The following is a 20,451-nucleotide window of genomic DNA, read 5'->3' as shown; positions in this document are numbered from 1 at the left end:
AGTGGTTTCTGGAAAACTTATTATTTGTTATTTATTTGTTTATTTGCTTTTTGGGGCCGCACCTGTGGCATTTGGAAGTTCCCGGACTAGGGATTGAATTGGAGCTATAGCTGCTGGTCTGTGCCACAGCCACAGCAACGTGGGATCCGAGCCACCTCTGCCACCTCTGCGGCCTACACCACAGCTCATGGCAATGCCGAATCCTTAATCCACTGAGGCCACGGATTGAACCTGCATCCTCATGGATTCTAGTCAGGTTTGTTAACTGCTGAGCCACGAAGGGTTAAAATAAATGATTTCCATTTTACCGTCAACTTTTGGCCGGTAAATTAATTGACCAAATATTTTAAACTCTTCCTTTGCCTACCTTATGGTAGGTAGATATCCACTGAGCTCTTCCCTTGTGGTGAGAAGGAGTTAAAAAACAACTTTCAAAGCAACTCCTGAACCTTGTAACAAAGTACCAAAAAGAGTCAGCCTAATGAATATAAACATTCCAGTTTGAGGAGACAATCTGAAATGCTTATTTATCTATAAGGCCTTATGATAAGCACTTCAGAGAATTCAAATATTAAGCTTCCAAGTACCCATAATGCAAGGCAGTCTGACAAAAGCACTCCAATAGAGCTAATGGTACTTCAGGAATACAGAGTAGCAAGAAAAACTTCTCCACAGTCAGAATGCAAAGCCTACTGACAAGAGTACTCCAATAGTGGTAAAAAAGGGGGGGGGGCAATGGAAAAATCCAAGGGAGAGTGTGGTATATGCGTGGACATAAGGCACATCATTTCCCTCCCAAAATTAGGCATCAGAAAAAGATTTTGGTCAACACTTTAAAAAGTCTTCTCTGAGGCATCACAGCAGAATGCTTAAGGTATAGACTTTGAATTTACATTAGTTGAGTTCAAATGCTTTTTCTTATTTACTGCTTGTAATTTCTGTGTCTTGGTTTTTTCCTCTGGCTCAAAAGAGCCAAATAATACCTTTGCACCAGCTTTGTTGAGAGAAGTAAGATTTCATAATGTGTAGCAATGCCTGTTACTTAGAACCTCTATATCACAGGATCTCTATTTCTCTTCAATTATAGTACATAAAAATGAACTGCAAACTACTGAACTATTTGAGTAGGGGGTGGGCAGTTAATCTAAAACATCCTCAATCAATCCTAGTTTGGGATCCATACAGAGCCATCTGATGAAATTGGTTTAAATGGAGGTAAAGATATTTTAAACAAATTAAGCAAACTATTTATGGGGGTATGACCTCACAATTTTAAGCGTCCCATGTTAAAAACCATTTAACAAAAAAACGGTGTAGATCATTAATGTGCATATTTGGGATGAATGAGCCAAAACAACTTCTTAATGCAAAACAATTGGGAACTTGTAATTTGTAATAAAATTCCCAGTGGCAGAGTCATAAGAGTTTTCATAAAATTAAGTACCTTCAAAAATTTACACAGAAGTGTGAATAATATACTTTAAAAACAAAACACTGATAATTCAAAATGAGGCTCTAGTGATAAAATCATTGATGTCAAAGTTGCATATTGAGATTTGCATAAAATTATGTTATAAAACATGACTGGAAAAGGCAGGATATATACATTAATGTATGTATAATTTTACTTTATGAATATTTATCTAAAATGGAAAATTAAATATTTTAAGTAGACATATGCCTATTTTATGTACATCCCTAAAATTTTATGTTTGGCAAAAGTAATGTTGGATTTTTCCTTTATAGAAAAATGGAACGATTACTTTAAATGCTGTTGTGTAGATAATTCTGGGTGTCAGAGATTTGGAAAGGCTTTCACAGGAAGTGAGATTTCAACCTAGTCTTAAAAAATTATTGGAGAAAAAATAGAATTAAATTTATTGAGAGGCTCCTATTTTCTAGGTGCCTTAAATATATACCCACATTAAATTCTGATAGGTATAATTCTCAGTTTACAGATGGGTAAATTGAGGCTCAGATAGGTTGAGTTTTCTCAAAAAAGCCACAAGCTACACTGATGAGGCTTCACCCTGAGCACAAACCTTTGCAATTCCAGCACCGTGTACTTTTCCTAATAGGCATTCCAGGGCAGAGGATGTTTCCTAGAGAAGACTGAGCTGGAATTCTCTCTGCCTTATGGATTCTTTGGTGTAAATCACTCAAGGCCTTTTTCTCAGTTTCTTAGAGTGGGGATAAAAACACTCTCTTCAAGTAGCAGCTGAGATAGTTAAATGAGCTTTTACAAGTAGAATGCTGGGAATAACAGCTGGCACATAAATGCTCCATTGGTGTTCTCCTTGATGATGTAAGGGGAAGGGGATGAGGAAAAGGAGGAAGAGGAGGAGAAGGGCAGGAAGGTGTCCACTCTCTCAGACTGTCTCTTTTTGTAAGCACAGTGCATTCTGGGTAGAAGGGATGGGTGGAGCAATGAAACAAAGTCTGTCAAGGACGGAGCAATCCTTGCTTTCTACTAAAAATCAAGCAAATAAGAGTTGGAGGGGGTGATTTTGGAATAAATCCAGAAATAAAAATATATATTCCAAATACATATTTAGAATAGATAAATATGGAAATTAACTGGGACTGTACACTTGAATGGCCTTGGCAGTAAACAGATTTTCATACCTCAATTCTTATAGTTATTTTTCCTGCCTACTTTTTTCCCTGAATGCCTCACTCTGAGGGCTGCTAAATATGTAGTATATAGCCTACAAATACAGCCTAGATGTGTTCGATTTCTCCACTACTTATGGCCTAACCTCTGTAAGTCTCAATTAAGCCTATGTTTATAAAATTGGAAAAATAATTCCAAGTCATAGAGTTGTTGTACAGATATAACATATATGTTATGTGTTTGCCTGGAACCTGGTGTTATTAATGGGCAGCTAATAAAAGGTACTTTTTGCCATATTGCTTCAGATATTTTTTATTTTCCTTAATCAGCATGCATCTTATAACCAGTGTATATTTTCAATGAGGGATCACTTTTTCTTTCACTTCCCAGAGCTATTATTAAGTCATTGATGTGCCTTACATCTCTTAACTTTCTCCTCAAAGAAGCCTGTAAATTCAGGGACCCTTTTGTATTTGCCAACCATTGTGTCGTCAAACTCTCAAAGAGTAAATGTTCAACAAATTTTTTAAGCAAAAAGTGACTGAATAATAATTCAAGGAACTAAGATATTGTTGCAAAAATACACGAAGTCCCAATTATTTTATAAAATTTACCAGGAGAAGTAACTTGAGGACTTGGCATTCGAGTAAAAATGCTTGGCGTTCTGAGACATACCATAACTGATGTAAGAATTTTTGTTTATTTATAACCCACCTTGTTCAGAAAAGGATTTAAGATGGCTTACAAAGATAAAAATAAATGAAAAAGTATGTGAGAACTCTGAGGGAAAGGAAAAAAAAAAAAAACCACCGAGTATGAACTTAACATGAAGAAAGAACCACAAAAATAAAATTCTACAGAAATCTAAAGACAATTCTTGAGGTTTGTAAAATGTCAAGAAAACTTTCCTGGTGGAAATGGTTCTTGGTGTAAAGTGTGTAGTTCAAAAGAAACTGGCGATTTGGCATTTTGCGAGGCAGGAGGGTGTTTTTTGATGGGCAGGTGTTTTGGTGATGATGATGCTTCCCAATGGTTGGGCCTCCTGAAAGCCTCCCACACTCCGAACCTCAATTATTTCATTTTCATAATAAACTCAGCACTTTCCCTAATTGCTTTACTTGCAACAGCAGATAAAGACATTTCATCTTTTAAAGAAAAGAATTTCAGGTACGGTCTGTAAAAAAAATGTTAACTGAAAAATAAAAATAAGAAACTGGCTTTTGAATTCACTGGCAAATGAGTGGATTTTTATGACTATTTAGATATTGGGGGGGCGCACAAGGGTTTTTCTTTTTGGATTCCCGTATTTTCCTGCGCCTTATTATTACTTCCAAGAGCAGAGTATCAAAGTCCAAGCCGAAGGAGAAATGTCTTTCCCGGATCTAGCAATCCCAGGTGCCAGAAAGACTAGGGCAGGGTTACCCCTCCCTCAGAGGGGTGGGGTCGGGGGCGGGTGGAGACTAGAAAAGGGAATTTAAAAAGCCACAGTAAGGAGGTTTCTCTGGGAAGAGAGTTTCGCATTGATAATCACCCCTATTCCTTAAAGCTGTGTCTGATTGAGCGAATTGCTCGGCGCCTCAGACTCCTCAACTAGAAAATGGGAATATTAATCCCTTCCTCACAAAGACAACTTGACGGAGGATCCGATATAATGAGTTCACCCTACCAGCACGGGGCTTGGGAAATCGATTCCGGGGCCCATTGAATGCAACTTTTCGCAGAAGCAGCCTGGGAAAATCAGCGCCCTAGATGAGTCTTAAGTTTGGGAAACTCTGAGGAAACCTGGAAAGTACTTAGTTGAGTTATACTAATAATCAGTGGTGGTGTGGTTCCGCCCATTTGACGACCCACCCATCAGGGCGCCCGGACCAACCAACTGGCCGGCAGGAGCCAGGGAAGGGTCACGGGCATCTCCGTCTCTGGAGGGCCATGCCCTGGCCGCTCTGGGCCCCCGGTCGCGCTCTCGCAGCTTCTCCAACCCCGCCGGCCCCGAAGCGTCGGGGCCGAGGTGCGCCAGGTGGCGAGGGTGCCAGGCGCGGCCAAATCGCGGCCGACTGAGTCAGCCGCCCAACTATGCTGCGGACCCAGGGCGGCCGGCTTGGCTGCCCCCGCCGCTGAGTCCCGCTGCCCCCGCGCCGGGCGCCTCTCCCCGCCCCCGCCGGCCGGGAGGAAGCGCCGAGGCGCGGCGCGGGAGCACCTGGGCAGAGCGCGGGCGGCGGGCGCGGCGCTTCCGGAGCTGCGCGCCGGCTCGCGCTCCCCGCCTCCAGGTGCGGCGGCCGCGGCGCGCCGGCCCCACTGACAGCGCCGCCCGCGCGGCCGCCTCCCGGCATCAAACGCGGTGCGGGCAACCGGCGGGGACTGGGAAGGAGGAGGCCCCGCTCCTGGAACAGACGGGTGAGGAACGATCGAGCTGGCCAGGAGGGAACCCAGCGCCCAGGCTCCCCGTCTGCCTCTCCGCGCCTCCCCAGCTCTGCTGCCCGCGCTCGGGGCGAGTCCCGGGGGCCGCGGTGGGCCGGGTGGTGGGGCCGGGGCCAGGGCGGGGGTACTTCTCAGGCTGGGCCGGGGTTTTCCGGCATCTTTCTGGGTAAATTTCCAGAGCGCAAAGTGTTAGGCTCCGATTTCTGCCCCTTGGATTTCTCTCCCGCATGTGGGCGTCTAAAAGGAAACCAGAAGCGGGTAAGTGATTCAAAAACTCCACTTACTAATGGGATCTGGCTCTGGAGGGTGACAATCCGGATAGACAGCTAGGACCACCCCCACCCCACCCCCGAAATGGAGCTTCCCTTTAGCGAGTTTCAGGCACCGAGTTATTTACTCCGTAGGGATAATGAGTTTGCTAGGCTCTCAGTACTCCCCCGCACTCTGCTTGTTATACACTTTGAGACGGCAGGCCTGTTAATTAACTTTAATTACAATCATTTGGCCTCCACCTGCCTGAACCCAACTCCCTGTACACGGGAACCTGTCGACAGTGAGTTTACCAGATTGATCGTCTCTTTTACTTTTGGAGATCGGTCTCCTGGGAGAATGGGTGCCTATCTCATTAAGTAAAGTAAGTTCATCCTGGCTTGTTTTCTTAAGTGTTTCCGTCACCTCCTTGCGGCGATCTGGAGTCGTTTTGATTTGAGCGACGGCTGAGTGAAATTATGTTGTGAGCTATAACCTTTGATAATTAGATGGAAATTAGAAGCTAATTTGAGTGGAGTAATGACATTTTGGGCTTTTACGTTTGTGTGGAGATACCAACATTATTATTTATTTTTTTGCAACATTATTTATTTATTTATTTATTTATTGTCCTTGAAGTAGGTTTTTCAGTAGAATATATTCAGTCGGTTAAAAAAAAGTATTGAAAAAAAAAGCTATTTTTAAAAGCACATTTAATCGAATGTCATTGTGATTACCAATAATAGTGTTGTACTTACAAGCTCAGTATTGATTTTTCCCGCACTTAAGCACTCTACACCCGCAGTTTATGGAACACTGCCCATAAGTAATTGGAAAATGAAGTTAGGGCTGTTTTTAAAAGGAAGGTAACTTTTTTAAGGGGGAAAAAGGGAGAAATACTTTTAAACTCTGATGTGTGACTTTCATGCATTTACAAGAGAAATATTGAGGCGAAGATTTTCATGACATTCCACTCTTTAACATTGTTTAAAAAAGAAAGAAAAAAAAGTAAAATGGGTCATGGAACTAGGCTAGAGCTTAAAGTGGAAATATCTCCCTGGCTCCTTTTCAAACATGTATTTAACAAATACACACTTAAGGTGGGTCTTAACACCAAGAATGTTTTGTGTAGACTTAATTTGTCAGTACTCAAAGATTTATTTAAATTAAAAGGTACCTAGAGAGGAACCCAAATGACTTGTTAAAACTTGTTTATGTGGGCAGGTGTGTTTGTATTTTTTCCTTCCTCTGTAAGCCTGTCAGATTGTGTATGGATTGTCTAGGAAAGGAGAAGCTGATGATGCTTTCAAGGACAAATACGTATTTTTTCCATTTTTCATGTCTCTTGAATATTAAAAAAAATTGAATGAAAGCTTCTTTGAATTCTATGGTGCTTTACAATTTTAAAAAGTTTTGCACACATGATTTTATGTGATCCCCTATTAGTCCTTTCCCCCCAACTTTATATTGCCCTCCCTCTTCCCTTTCCCCACTGGTATCCACTAGTTTGTTCTCGTTATCTCTAAGCCTGCTTCTAAAAACAAATTCTTAATCATATTATATCACTTCAGATTTCAGCAGTGTGAGGCTCATAGATATTCAATGAGTATTTCCAATTTAACTACCGTAGATACTATGGTTAAATATAGAACTAACATTATAATGAATTGCAATTTTCCTGTAATCTCTTACATTAGCACCATTAGATTATGAAGTTTTAAAAACTTGCTTAAGACTCTTCATGTTTTTTAAGAACTTCTTTCTTTTTGTTCTGTTACTTTCTATTCCACCTCCTTGCAACTTTGGGAAAGTTTGGTGAAGGATGCTATAAAAATGTTACTTGTAATACACAGCAGGATCTCATTGCTAATCCATTCCAAAAGCAATAGTTTGCATCTATGAACTCCAAGCTCCCAGTCCATCCCACTCCCTCCCCCTTGGCAACCACAAGTCTATTCTCCAAGTCCATAGTTTTCTTTTCTGTGGAAAGGTTCATTTGTGCTGTATATTAGATTTCAGATGTAAGTGATATTATATGGTATTTATCTTTCTCTTTCTGACTTACTTCACTCAATATGAGAGCTATGTCTAGTCACTTGCGATGGAGCATGATAATGGGAGAAAAAAGAATGTATACATGTGTGTGTAACTGGGTCACCATGCTGTACGGTAGGAAAAAAAATTGTATTGGGGAAATAACAATAAAAAAAATGTTACTTGTAAATGACAACCATTGCTTTTAACAAGTGGTTCTTTTAACAAGTTTTATTTTAACAATTTTTTTTAGTCATTTATTTTTTACTTTACTATTGAATCCAATCTTGCCACTTTCTAAACTGAAGGAGTTTTGGAATTTTTGGTGTCTTAGGTGAAGAACTACTTATTAATGTTGTAGATCTTTCTTAGCTTTGACCAAATGTGATTCATAAGAGACTAGAGGGTACGAGATGTCTTCTTAATCCTTTTTGTGAGGTCTGGACCATTGTAGGTTTTTTTAAAGTATTGGCCAGATTAAATATATGTTACAGTTAAACCATTTTGCTCTCTTATTTCCTTAGCCAAAATAGTAAGTCAGTGGTTACACTATCTTTTCTAGTTAGAAATTTCACCTGTAAATTTTGTTACAGTTTTGATTCAGGCCAAGTTTACGGATACTAGTCCATTCATTTCCCCTGAGCCAGGATGGGAACTCGTATTTTTCTGTCTTATACCATTTGTGCATAAGGTGAGTGGGTAGGTGAGGGAGTACTCAGAGAGGGGCTAAGAAGAGAGTGTATCTTCCCACAAGTTCTCACAAAGGTAGGATGCAAAAAAAAAAAAAAAATTTTTTTTTGGTTACATTACATAGCTTTAGGAAGAGGAAGGAGAGAATGGTTTAATCAGTTGAGAGTTGGAGAGATGATCAGGGAAAAGTAGAAATGTGGTCTCTATGCTGATATTAGACAGTGGGCCTCAGCCATGGTTGTGGTGAAAGTAGTTGCCAAGACATTTGCACAGTATCTTGATGAAGTTCACAATCCTTAGCCCACGAGTCAAGCCCATTAATAGCCAAGTGCAGCTTCCTTTTCTGTCTTCACGTTTCATTACCTGTCCAGCCCTTAGGTCCATCCCCGATATTCTCATCTCCTTGATTGCCTGATGATCTCCTCCTGCATTGTCTGCTTTGTGGCATTCCTTTTACCTTAGATGCTGCTGTCTCCACCTGCTACATTTCTCCTACACATCTTGAAACTCCCCTCCATGGCTCCTTCATTGATCACTCCATCCTTAGGAATTGCTGTGTATTTCACTTTCAACTCAACTCCATGAATGTGATTTTTAGAGTTCCTTGGCACTTATGAAAGATGATGGTATTATATCTCTATGTAATTAAATACAAAACAATACTTTAAACCATGCGAAAGTCAAGGTTAACTAAACCTAATTTTTCTCATCATTACTCAAGTACTTTTATTGGGTGCATATGAGTCTTCAAATTTTGATATTCTTCCTTTACTAGCTCTTACTGACCAGTAAAGAACCAACCATATGTGTGTCGTTTTCCCTTGCATACAGTCATGTCTAATCTACTCCGTTAGATTTTTAAACTTTTGGAGAGAAAATGTTGAATCTTCACTTTCTTTATAGCACTTGGCACTGTTCTCAAATGAGATAAGTGTGATCTTGAACTGCAAATATTTCCCGCTATTATCTTGGAGAGAGTAGTTAGTGTTCCTTAAATATTTATTAAATGAATAAATGTAAATAAATGAGTCAATAAGTTGGGAGAGATTTGCTAAGATACCCTCTACCTAAGAAAAAGATACTTTGATTATTACAGAACCAATAGGAATAAGCCCTCAATTCAGTTGGAAAAGAGGTCAGGGTGCTATTTATAAATGCAAAGAGAGGAAACCATTCACAGTGGGCTATTTTGAAACATCTGGTTGTTAGTCTAAAAATGTGACTCATATTCAGAGAAATGGTGGAATATACATTTTTGCTAAACTCTGAGAATCAATACTTTATATATACAGTACATGTATAAGTATGCATTTAAAATATTTTTCTTGATGTATAATACCATATAGTTTTGTCCGGCATCAATTAAACATTAAAGCTATGTTCACTGTGGCATGACATCGAAGAGGATATTGAAGAATATATATGTACCTGTGCTCATATCAAGATTTCTGCAGGGTCCTTTTTTTTTTTTTTTTTTTTTCAGTTGTCAGAATACAGATGGCTAACCTGTGGAGACGGGTAGGAGGGGCTGGCACTGGGCAGAAGCAGCTGCCCAGTTTTTAAGGGGCCTTCAGGTAGGAGTTCTGCATAGTGATGCCAGCTTTGGCTTATTAGGACTTTTCATTATCCCCACTCCTGCTCTTGTAGGAACTTGGGAAGATGAAATCTTTATCTGCTTGCCTAAGAGTTACGGCTGTACTTTAAAGGTCTCTGAATGAGAATTGAAAACAAATCTCAAACATTACCCAATTACCTTAAAACCTGAATAGACAGTTTGAAAGAGAAAAGAGTTACTTAAGCCAAGGAGATTTTCAAGCCACACAACTATTGGGATGTTATCTAGAGCACCTAAACTCAGGGCCTACTTATGCTAGTATAACTTCTCATAATAAGTAAAGGAATGACCACTACTGGCCTTCACTGGATGTGAAAATGGCTATTAAGTTCTAGATTTTGAAAGGGTTGTGTTTTTCACTTTTCACAGAAAACAAAATGATCAAAACACATCTAAGAACAACCTTTTCTCTTTAATCCAAACTGCAGGATGCTTTTGCCTAGAGCCTGGCTATTTTGAGCTCAAACCTCAGTTATTCTTCATCTAGCAGACACTAATTAAATGCTTATGGCTTGCCAGGAACTAAGATCTTTATGCATATTTACTCATTTCATCCTCACAGCAGTCCTGTGAGGTAGGCATTCTTGTCATCACTGCTCGCAGATGACAATATACGACTCAAAAAAAAAAAAACAAAAAAAAAAAACTTTCCAAGTTTATGCAGGTATCCCACAGCCGAGCTGGAATCACTGGCAATCATGTGCTGTGTCCCCAGTCTAAAGTCTTCAGGTAAATTCATCATTCTCTCTATTCTAACCATATCTCTATTCTACTAAATTAATAAAACTATGTTTACTGCTGTGTGAGGTGGTTTACAGGTTTATTAGAAGAATAATTTAATCCCTTTAAAGGGATGTAATTTTATTGGGTAGGCAGAAGAATACCAGGCACACCAAATACAATAATATGGTATGCATATGACCAAGAGCAATATGGTATGCAGGGGATGAATTAATAATCAGCCAACATTTTTTTGTACACTTAGAACTCATATCAGGTATTGTTCTATATACCTTTAAATTTTATTTGTTTAACATTAACAGAAATCCTATTAGATATGTTATCCTCATTTTACAAACAAGGAAACAGCTTTAGGGAAGTTAACTTCAGGTACACAGTAAACAAGGGGGGGAGTTTGGGTTGGAATTAAAGCAGCCTGACTCTAGAGCACTGTGCTTAGTATACTACTGCCCTGAGTATCTCAAATAATGAAATGCAAATGACTGTAGACTTCATATTTACCCACTTCCACAGACACATATACTCATAAACTGCAAAGGTATATACAACTTGAGTTTTTAGGGCATAGTATCTTTAAGCAGCAGCTCCCTACTGACTGTAAGTGCTTATGCATAGCTAGGCAGTCAAATGAGAGGCAAAACATGAAGTCTTGAGACCCTTCTGCTGTTAAAACCCTTGATAAGTATTAGGAGGCATCACAGTTAACAGCACAGTTGTGGAGTCTGTGAATTCAGGAATTGATGCACTGTTTATCTGCTATGTGGCTTTGGGCATGGGGTTTTCCTCCCAACGTAGCTGTGAGGAATAGATGAGATCCTACATAGATGGTTTATAAACTCTCTGCAAATTTTGGCTAGCGCTATTAGTGGTATAAATCTGAGGGAGAATGAAAGAGAATGTGTTCGATGGATGGGAAAGAGAGTGGTCAAGGTAGAGAGTGTGGGGCAGTGGAGGTCAGAGCCTGTGGGTGACCACAGATCAGAGAGAGGGCCAGGTTGAGGGAACTGGGGTTACTGTAAGGGTTTTAGTAGGGGTGGGAGGGTAGCATTGCCATAAGCTAAGGTAGGTGGTCGCTGGTAGGGGAGAGGCATACTAAATGCCCAGTTTTGCAGTGTTCTGGGACATAAGCACTCAGACTAGAACAAGAGGATTCTTGACCTCTGACCTCTTGTAATCTGCTCTGTGCGATGAGTTAGAGTAATACGACAGCGACAACAAGCATGTTTTCACAAAACCACATCCTCTTTTGCATGGTTGTGGGGAACAAAGTGGAACGATTTATCTTTATGCTTACATGGAGTTTGTATCTTGGTATTAAACAGTGAGTTTGTTTTATGTGCAAGTACAGTGATACCTATTTCTCATGGCCATATTCTATACCAGAGGAAAGATGGAATTCTCTTAAGACCTGTAGCCTGAACTAACTAGTTCAGCATGTTATGGAACCTTCTAAGTTATTAAGAGATTAGCTGTTTCTCCACATAAGTAACTTGAAGTCAGGGATACATCTTTTAATCAACCTATAGGGGATAGCTGATTAGTGGTAGAGACTTGGAGGAGTAAAAAGTGTACCTGAGGAGATCCTATTGTGGCTTAGCAGGTTAAGGACCTGGCATAGGGTCTCTGAGGATGTGGATTACATCTCTGGCCTCGCTCAATGGTTTAAGTGGCCAGTACTGCCTCAAGCTGTGGCGTAGGTCTCAGATGTGGCTCGGATCTGGAATTGCTGTGGCTGTGGTGTAGGCTGGCAGCTGCAGCTCCAATTCGATCCCTGGCCCAGGAACTTCCATATGCTGGAAGTGTGGCCACAAAAAAGAGAAAGTGTACCTGAGGTTTCTATCTTCGGTATCATTGTGGGATATCATAGGTCACCTTTCTAATTTGCTGATGCCACTCAATCATTATGACAGGCAAAAGCAATTTCTCCTACATTTCTGGATTTCCTCCAAGGATATGTAGTTCCACTCAATTGGGGACCACTGTTCCGGAATGCGGTAACCTCTCATTGTTCTTAGAATCTGTAAGACTTGTATTGATGACATTGAAAAATTTTCACGATTTCATGTGGCAGCTTAGTTTCTTTTTATTTGGTATACATTTTCTAAGGTTCCTTTCAGTCCTGTGATCTTATGATTGCTCAACCTATTATTTTCGCACATCCGTAGGTTTGATTTTAAAATGGTGTGCTTTTTTAAAAAAATGGATTAAACTTATGAGTGAATTAATTGCACTATGCTACTTTTCTCCTTCACCTAAGATATTAAAATCAGACAAAGCTGATTCCAGAAGTTGTGAGCATGGAATACTTAATGACTTTATGGTTTAATGAAGTGACCCAGGGTTTTCAGTTGTCTTCTTTCCTAGTTCAACTAGGGAATATGACAAAGTTACGCTGGTAATGGGTGGGGGCATAGGGGGTGAGGAGTGGTTTATCCTGGTGTTTCTTTTCTTTTCTTTTTTTTTTTTTTAAGATTTTAATTTTTTTCTATTATGGTTGATTTACAACGTTCTTTCAATTTCTCCTGTTTAGCAAAATGACCCAGTAATCAATCTATCTATTTATCTATCTATCTATCACATTCTCTCTGGTGGTTTTTCTTACTTGAGGCATTTGGAGGGGGTAGGCTGTCCCAATCCATGAATTTCTTTTAGTTGAAGTATTGTTCATTTATAATGTTATATTAGCTTCTTTTGTACAACACAGTGGTTCAATATTTTATAGATTATACTCCACTTAAAGTTATTATAAACTAATGGCTGCATTTCTCTGTGCTGTACAATATATCTTTGTTGCTTATTTATTTTATACATATATGATAGTTTGTATTTCTTAATATCCTACTCCTATCTTGCCCCTCCTTACCTCACTCTCCCCACTGGTAACCCATAGTTTGTTCTCTATACCTGTGAGTCTGTTTCTGTTTTTATTTATTTATTTATTTAGGGCTGCACTTGCAGCACATGGAGGTTCCCAGGCTAGGGGTCAAATGAGAGCTGTAGCCACTGGCCTGCACCACAACCACAGCAATGCCAGATCTGAGCCGCGCCTGCAGACTTCACCACAGCTCACAGCAATGCCGGATCCTTAACCCACTGAGCGAGGCCAGGGATTGAACCTGTGTCCTCATGGATACTAGTCAGATTCATTTCCACCGAGTCACGAGGGGAACTCACTGATATATTTATTTTTTTATATTCCAAATATATAATAACACACAATATTTCTCTGACTGATTTTACTAAGTGTGATATCCTCAAGGTCCATTTGTGTTGTTGCAAATGGCAGAATTTCATTCAGTCTGTCTGTGTGTCTGTCTGTGTGTGTGTCTGTCTTTCTTTCTTTCTCTCTCTCTCTCTCTCTCTTTCTTTCTTTCTCTCTCTCTTTCCTTTTTAAGGTTGCACCCATGGCACATGGAAGTTCCCAGGCTAGGGGTCAAATCTGAGCTGCAGCTGCCAGCCAACACCACAGCCACAGCAATGCAGGATCCTTAACCCACCAAGTGAGGCCAGGGATTAAACCCGCATCGTCATGGATCCTAGTCGGGTTTGTTCTGCTGAGCCACAACAAAACCCCCCCTCATTCTTTTTTAGACCGAGCAATATTCCATTGTATTCCATATGTATTTATATCATATCTCCTTTTTCTATCTATCTGTTGATGGATATTTAGTGTGCTTCCATGTCTTGGTTATTGTAAATAATGCTGCGATGAACATTAGGATGCTCGTATCTTTTCAAATCAGTGTTTATTTTGTTGTTGTTGTTTTTTGTTGTTTTTGTTTGTTTCTGGTTATATACCCAGGAGTGGAATTGCTGTATCATATGGTCATTCTGCTTTTAGTTTTTTGAGAAACATCCATTATGTTTTCTACAGTGGCTATACCAGTTTAGCCACTATCAAGAGTGTATGGGTGTTCCCTTTTCTCCACATCCTCCAAATAACATTTGTTAATTTGGGTTCTTTTTGATGGTAGTCATTCTCACAGGTGTGAAGTGACGGCTCATTATGGTTTTGATTTGCATTTCTCCTGCGATTTTGATGTGCCTATTGGCTATCTGTGTCCTCTTTGGTAAAATGTCTGTTCAGGTCTTTTGCCCATTTATAATTGAAGTGTTTATTTGGATTTTTTTTTTTTTTTTTTTTTTTTGCCATTTCTAGGGCTGCTCCTGTGGTATATGGAGATTCCCAGGCTAGAGGTCTAATAGGAGCCATAGCTGCTGGGCCTACACCACAGCCAGAGCAACGCTGGATCTTTAACCCACTGAGCAAGGCCAGGGATCGAACCTGAAACCTCATGGTTCCTAGTCGGATTCATTAACCACTGTGCCAGGATGGGAACTCCTGGATATTTTTCTTTTAGATTAAGTTGTTGGAGTTCCTGTCGTGGTGCAGTGGTTAACGAATACGACTAGGAACCATGAGGTTGCGGGTTCGATCCCTGCCCTTGCTCAGTGGGTTAAGGATCCGGCATTGCCGTGAGCTGTGGTGTAGTTCGCAGACGCGGCTCGGATCCCGCATTGCTGTGGCTCTGGCATAGGCTGGCGGCTACAGCTCTGATTAGACCCCTAGCCTGGGAACCTCCATATGCCACGGGAGTGGCCCAAGAAATGGCAAAAAAAAAAAAAAAAAAAAAAAAAAAAAAAAAAAAAGTTGTATGAGTTATTTTGAATGTTAAAGTTGTATAAATATATTGAATGTTAATGCTTTATTGGTCCTATCATTTGCAAATATTTTCTCCCATTCAGTAGTTTGTGTTTTTGTTTTGTGAATAGTTTCCTTTGTTGTGCAAATGCTTAAGTTTGATATAGTCTTGTTTGTTTATTTTTGCTTGTGTTTCCTTTGCTTTAGGAGACAGATCCAAAAAAATATATATGTATTGTTTCTATTTATGTCAGAGTTTTCTGCCTGCGTTCTTTTCAGGAGTTTTATGGTTTCCAGTTTTACATTTAGGTCTTGAGTTTATTTTTGTATATGATGTAAGAAAATGTTCTAATTTCTTTGATTTATATGAGGCTGTGCAGTTTTCCCAGCACCACTTATCCACTTACTGAAGAAGAAACTATCTTTCTTCCCTTGTATATTCTGCCTCCTTTGTCACAGATTAATTGGCCGTAAGTGTATAGGTTCATTTCTGGGCTCTCTGGTCTGTTCCATGGACCTATGTGTTTGTTTTTGTGTCAGTATCATGCTGTTTTGATAACTGTAACTGTGTAAGTATAGTCTGAAGTCAAGGAATGTGACACCTCCAGCTTTGTGTTTTTTTTTTTTTCTGAAAATTGCTTTGGGAATTTGGAGTCTTTTGTGGTTCCATAGAAACTTATGGATTATTTGTTCTAGTTCTGTGAAAGATATCATGGTATTTTAATAGGGGTTGCATTAAATCTGTGTATTGCTTTGGGTAGTATGGCAATTTTAACAATATTCCAATCTGTGAGCATGGGATATCTTTCCATTTTTTTGTATCATCTTCCTTTTCCTTCATCAGTGTTGTATGGTTCTCAGAGTATAGGTCTTTCACCTTCTTGATGAAGTTTCTCCTTAGGTATTTATGCTTTTTGATGTGATTTTTAATTGCCAACCCATGAATTTTTAAAAGCCCTATAGGTGGTTTGGAATGCTTCCAGCTGCCCTCCTTTTCCCCCCTCCCCTGATTTTTGATTTGAAGACCTCTTGTGATGGTTAGATGGATTGGAGAACTCTGTATCCTGTTGGATCCTGATAAGCTTGGAGACCTAAATAGACAAAACTTTAAAACTATGTGTACTTTCCACTTGTTACCTTAAATCATTTCAAAGCTGGGGAGAAGTTATTCAACAAACATTTATTGAGCACCTTCTATATGCCTGATATTGTTTAAACTTAAGACCTAGAGCAGTGAACCATAGGGAAGGTCCCTACCCTGTTGCAAAAGTCCATAGGTATCAGGTAGTAACAATGCCATGAAGAAAGTAAGCACAAGGGTAAGGTGTAATGAGGCACAAGTATGCTTGCATGCATGGGGCAAGGGAAGGCCTCTCTGAAGAGGACGCATTTGAGTAGAGACCTACTCAAGTGATGGAATGAGCCATGAGCCATGGGTATATGTTGAGGAAGTAGCTTTGAAAGAGATGGAAGGGTAAGAGGTAAGGTCATAAGGTGGGAATAGAACTGAGGCCAGCTTGGTGGTGATTGAGTGATGGGAAGGGTGGGGCTGGGTGAGTGGGGGAAGCCAAGGAAAATGAAGTTGGAAAGTTGCAGGGAGTGATGTGGTGTGAATTTCACTGTAAAAGGAATCTTTTTGGCTGCTGTATTGAGAACACACTACTAGTTGGGGCAGAGGGCCAGGACAGAATCTGGGATGTCAGTCATGGGGCTGCTACAGTGGTCTGAGATAGACAAGACAGTGGCTTGGACTAGGATGTGAGTGGAAGAGGTGGTGAGAAGCAAGTGGTAGTACCTTCAAAAGTAGAGCTCAAGAAGCTAATGATATTATGGTTATTAAGTAATACTGAAAGCCAGGCCTAGATCAGGTGCTCCTAAAATTTACTTCCCTTTTACTTTCTCTTGGAAATGGGTCAGGATAGCATGGGCAAGTGTACATTCATAACTCTAAGGCCAACTCTTTGTACATTCTCTAAACATGTACTGCATATATCTCATGTACTATGTTTGTAAACAAATAATTTGGCATTTATTGGGAAGCTTATATGGGCTGGTCATCCTCCTGGCAGATTCATTAGTTTATTGCAGGATAGTAAAAATAATTATAATGGCAAATACTTATTTAGCATTTGTTATGTGCCATTGGTGCTCTAGATGCTTTACAAAAGTCTTATGAAATAGGTGCTATTATCACTCCTACTTTCCTGATGAAGAAACTGAGGCACAGAGAGGTTAAATACTGGGATTTGACCAAGATTGTCCAGCTCCAGAATCTTAACTCTTATACTGCAATATCCCACTTCTGTAGGTCACTATGGGATGAATAGAATGTGATTAAGTGCTAAGAAGTAAAGGCCATAGGAATATAGAGAAGAGAGTTTATTTCTTGTTCAGTTGAGACCTTATGAAGGAAGAGGATTAGACATCAAAGAATGGGAAGGGTTTCAGCTGTGGGAAGTTAGTGACCTAGTGATACAAATAAATAATTATAATGGTGGGAGTACATATGCACTAAGCAATTGGCACATTTTAACATTTAGGGTGGACTATCTCATTTCATCTTCCCCAGCACTGAGGTACCTTTGAGGGTTTCCTTTTTTTTTTGCCATTTCTTGGGCCGTTCCCGTGGCATATGGAGGTTCCAGACTAGGGGTCAAATCGGAGCTGTAGCCGCGGGCCTACACCAGAGCCACAGCAACGTGGGATCCAAACCAAGTCTGCAACCTATACCACAGCTCACGGCAATGCTGGATCCTTAACCCACTGAGCGAGGCAGGGATTGAACCCGCAACCTCTTGGTTCCTAGTCGGATCCGTTAACCACTGAGCCATGACGGGAACTCCTGAGGGTTTCCATTTTATGGGTAAGGACAAATGACATATGCCAATGAAAGTGAAGGAAAGTAGGAAGTGAGTAAATCTCCACACTGCTGGGCACTGTGTTAGGAAGGGCATCTATCCTAAAAGGGGGGGGTGATGTGTTTAGGCTCGGGTGGGTTGGCAGAAAGTGTACTTGCAGAGTGTGAAGAATTTAAAACTGTACCAAATTTTGTTGCACATAGAAGTCATCTTTGGAATGTGTTACAAATACTGATTCTTGAGCCTGTTATCAGTTGTTGCTGGATAGCTGATCCACTGACCAGTATGTGGAAAGCCGCGAACCTTGAGTGTGGTGATGTGCCTGGTGCCCAAGGAGGGGTTTGATATCACATTAAGGAGTTTGCACCTGGAAGACTTCTATGGAGTTAAGTGTGCCCATCTCTTTGCATCTGATGATGTGCTTGGGGGCTCGAAGTCTCTAGGGAGTGGATCTGAGAATGTCCTCGGGTTGTCAGACAGTTAAAACGTCAGATGATTAGAGGATGGAGCTGACACGGAAATGCAGAGAGGATTGTAGGGCCTGTGCGAGGAAGCCTCTTCCGGGTCACAAAAAAGAATCTGGTTCATAGGCCGTATATAGCACATCCCCTGACAGCAGAGCGAGGTGGTTTTGGTTAGAACATTTGGTGTATCCATTCTTGAGCCAGCCACTCAGGAAGTTTATGTGTAAGAGAAAGAAAGGGCTTGTGCATTAGAACACAAAGGCCCACACATGCACACACACCAAGAATATGAGCAAATGGGCCTCCCAACCACTTCTACCATCCCTACCAGCTTGTATCCCATCTCTTGAACATGGTCCAAGCACTTTGCCCATGTCTAAAACCTTGATTATAGATGTATATGGAGAAAGTGATTCATCCTATTTTAAGGGGTTAATAAAAAGCCTTCAGAGAGGCAGTAATACCTGCCTATTCAGAATTTAGCATAGTGATAGGATTTTATACAATGTGCAGATTTGCAGGCAGATGCAGTGTATCCAAAAGGTATGGGGGCTATTTAACAGTTGGTTGCCCGGAGGAAATGATAATTAACAATAATGAGGTAGTCAGCGATGTGGCTCCAGTTAAACTTGAGCCTGAAGTTAGTACACAGGAACACCTGCCTTGCAGAAAATACGTATGAGGTACTATATCTGGTGCATTGTTACCATTTATATGAATAGTAGCTGCTATTGTTTTTCTTGTTAGAAGGAGACCAGAGTGTGATATGGCACCCTAAGGAGCTGAGAGCGTGCTTGTTCAGGATGTAGAGTGACAGGTCAAATTTGGATTTTCAGTAGTTCAGTGGTACATGGAGACTGGGCTAAGGGATTTGTTGAGATGGTTGCAGTAATTCAGGTAGGAGATGTAGTTAGAGACTGAACTGTAGCAAGGAGGATGGAGAAAGTATTTCAGTCTGGAGGCTAAGAAGTCTAAGATCAAATTTCCGGCAGATTTGGCAATAGTTATTTTTATATTGTGGGCAAAAAAATTGGATAATGCTTTTTTTGTATTTTTTTTTTTTTTTACAAACTAATTGTGTAGAACAAGAATAGTATATTGAGAATTAGGGTTTTATATGGTATTGAGGTTTAACTTTCTACTTTTTTTTTTCCCTGACATTGTGTCACTTTGAGTGTGACAGAGCGATACCTTTTGATAAAGACATTTCGTGCCTTTCATCTTTCGTTTGTACCTTTATTTCTTCTGTATTCAGGCAGCCTCTGTATTTGTATTTCGTTTGTACCTGTATTTCTTTATTTTATTCAGGCAGCTTCTGCAGTGCTGCCTGAATACAATATGTATTTTCCCTTTTTCATATACTTGCTTGTCAGTGTTGGCTGATGTTTTTGAAGAGTTGAGGCAATAGCTTATGGGCAGTTGGCAGGTAACACATGCAGACTCTGAGCTGTGTCTTTCAAAGAGCTACTTTGAGATACGATTTTCAGAAACATTGCATCATGAGGGTGCAGATAAATGTACCTTATTTGGCTGTGTCTCATTTTAGTACTTCAGTATGGTTGTTATGCATATTCTGTACTTTTTTTTTCTTTTTCTTGACGCATAATTTACAGAAAGTTGCACATATCTATTTCCACAAACTGAACCCAGCTGTATAAACAGCACCTGGATAAATCAACTTTTTAAAAGATTGAAGGGTGTTGCTTGTGAGAAAAATGAACCTATGTGAATCTGCTGTGTATAAAGGGAAATGTGACCTTGAAACTTTTTCCTTTTACTTTCATATTAACTTCCGGTTATCTAATGTATAGTTATTCAGTTAGTCTTAGCTTTTATAACAATATTGTACATACAATGCCGCCGCATTTTTGAAATGAAAATTACTGACCTGAGAAATATGTTCTTACTGTGCTTTTTGAGAGTCTTTGAAGAAAGTGTTTTAAAGGGGAAAGTTGTTTGTATCTAGTTAGTCCCTGTTAAGAAAAAATTCTAAAATTTGGAAATCAAAAGAATGTCCAAAGTGTTCCTTCAGTGCCTTGTTGGGCGTGCTGTTTGACAAGCTCACCCCAGGGATATTTAATTCTAATTCTAGTGCTCCACGTTCTATTACTATTTGGTTAGAGCCC

The 20,451-nt window shown here is 40.1% G+C and overlaps 1 protein-coding gene across 9 annotated transcripts in view; it reads left to right on the top strand.

Annotated features, from left to right (window-relative positions):
- ARAP2 (ArfGAP with RhoGAP domain, ankyrin repeat and PH domain 2) overlaps nucleotides 4,825–20,451 on the top strand; it is a 189,152-nt gene continuing 173,525 nt past the window's right edge. For 3 of the 9 annotated variants that reach the window (XM_021101091.1, XM_021101086.1, XM_021101092.1), the window contains exon 1: nucleotides 4,909–5,290. The gene's annotated coding sequence lies outside the window, so the exon portion shown is untranslated. Of the gene's footprint in view, nucleotides 5,291–5,315; nucleotides 5,667–9,555; nucleotides 9,580–20,451 lie in introns of those variants that run through there. The other 6 variants (XM_003128906.4, XM_013978574.2, XM_021101087.1 and 3 more) reach the window with 6 other exon arrangements.

Source organism: Sus scrofa, chromosome 8 (genome assembly GCF_000003025.6).
Source record: "Sus scrofa isolate TJ Tabasco breed Duroc chromosome 8, Sscrofa11.1, whole genome shotgun sequence".
Classification (NCBI taxonomy): Eukaryota; Metazoa; Chordata; class Mammalia; order Artiodactyla; family Suidae; genus Sus; species Sus scrofa.
The sequence above is the reverse complement of the archived record's forward strand: the minus strand, read 5'-3'. Positions and strand labels throughout refer to the sequence as shown.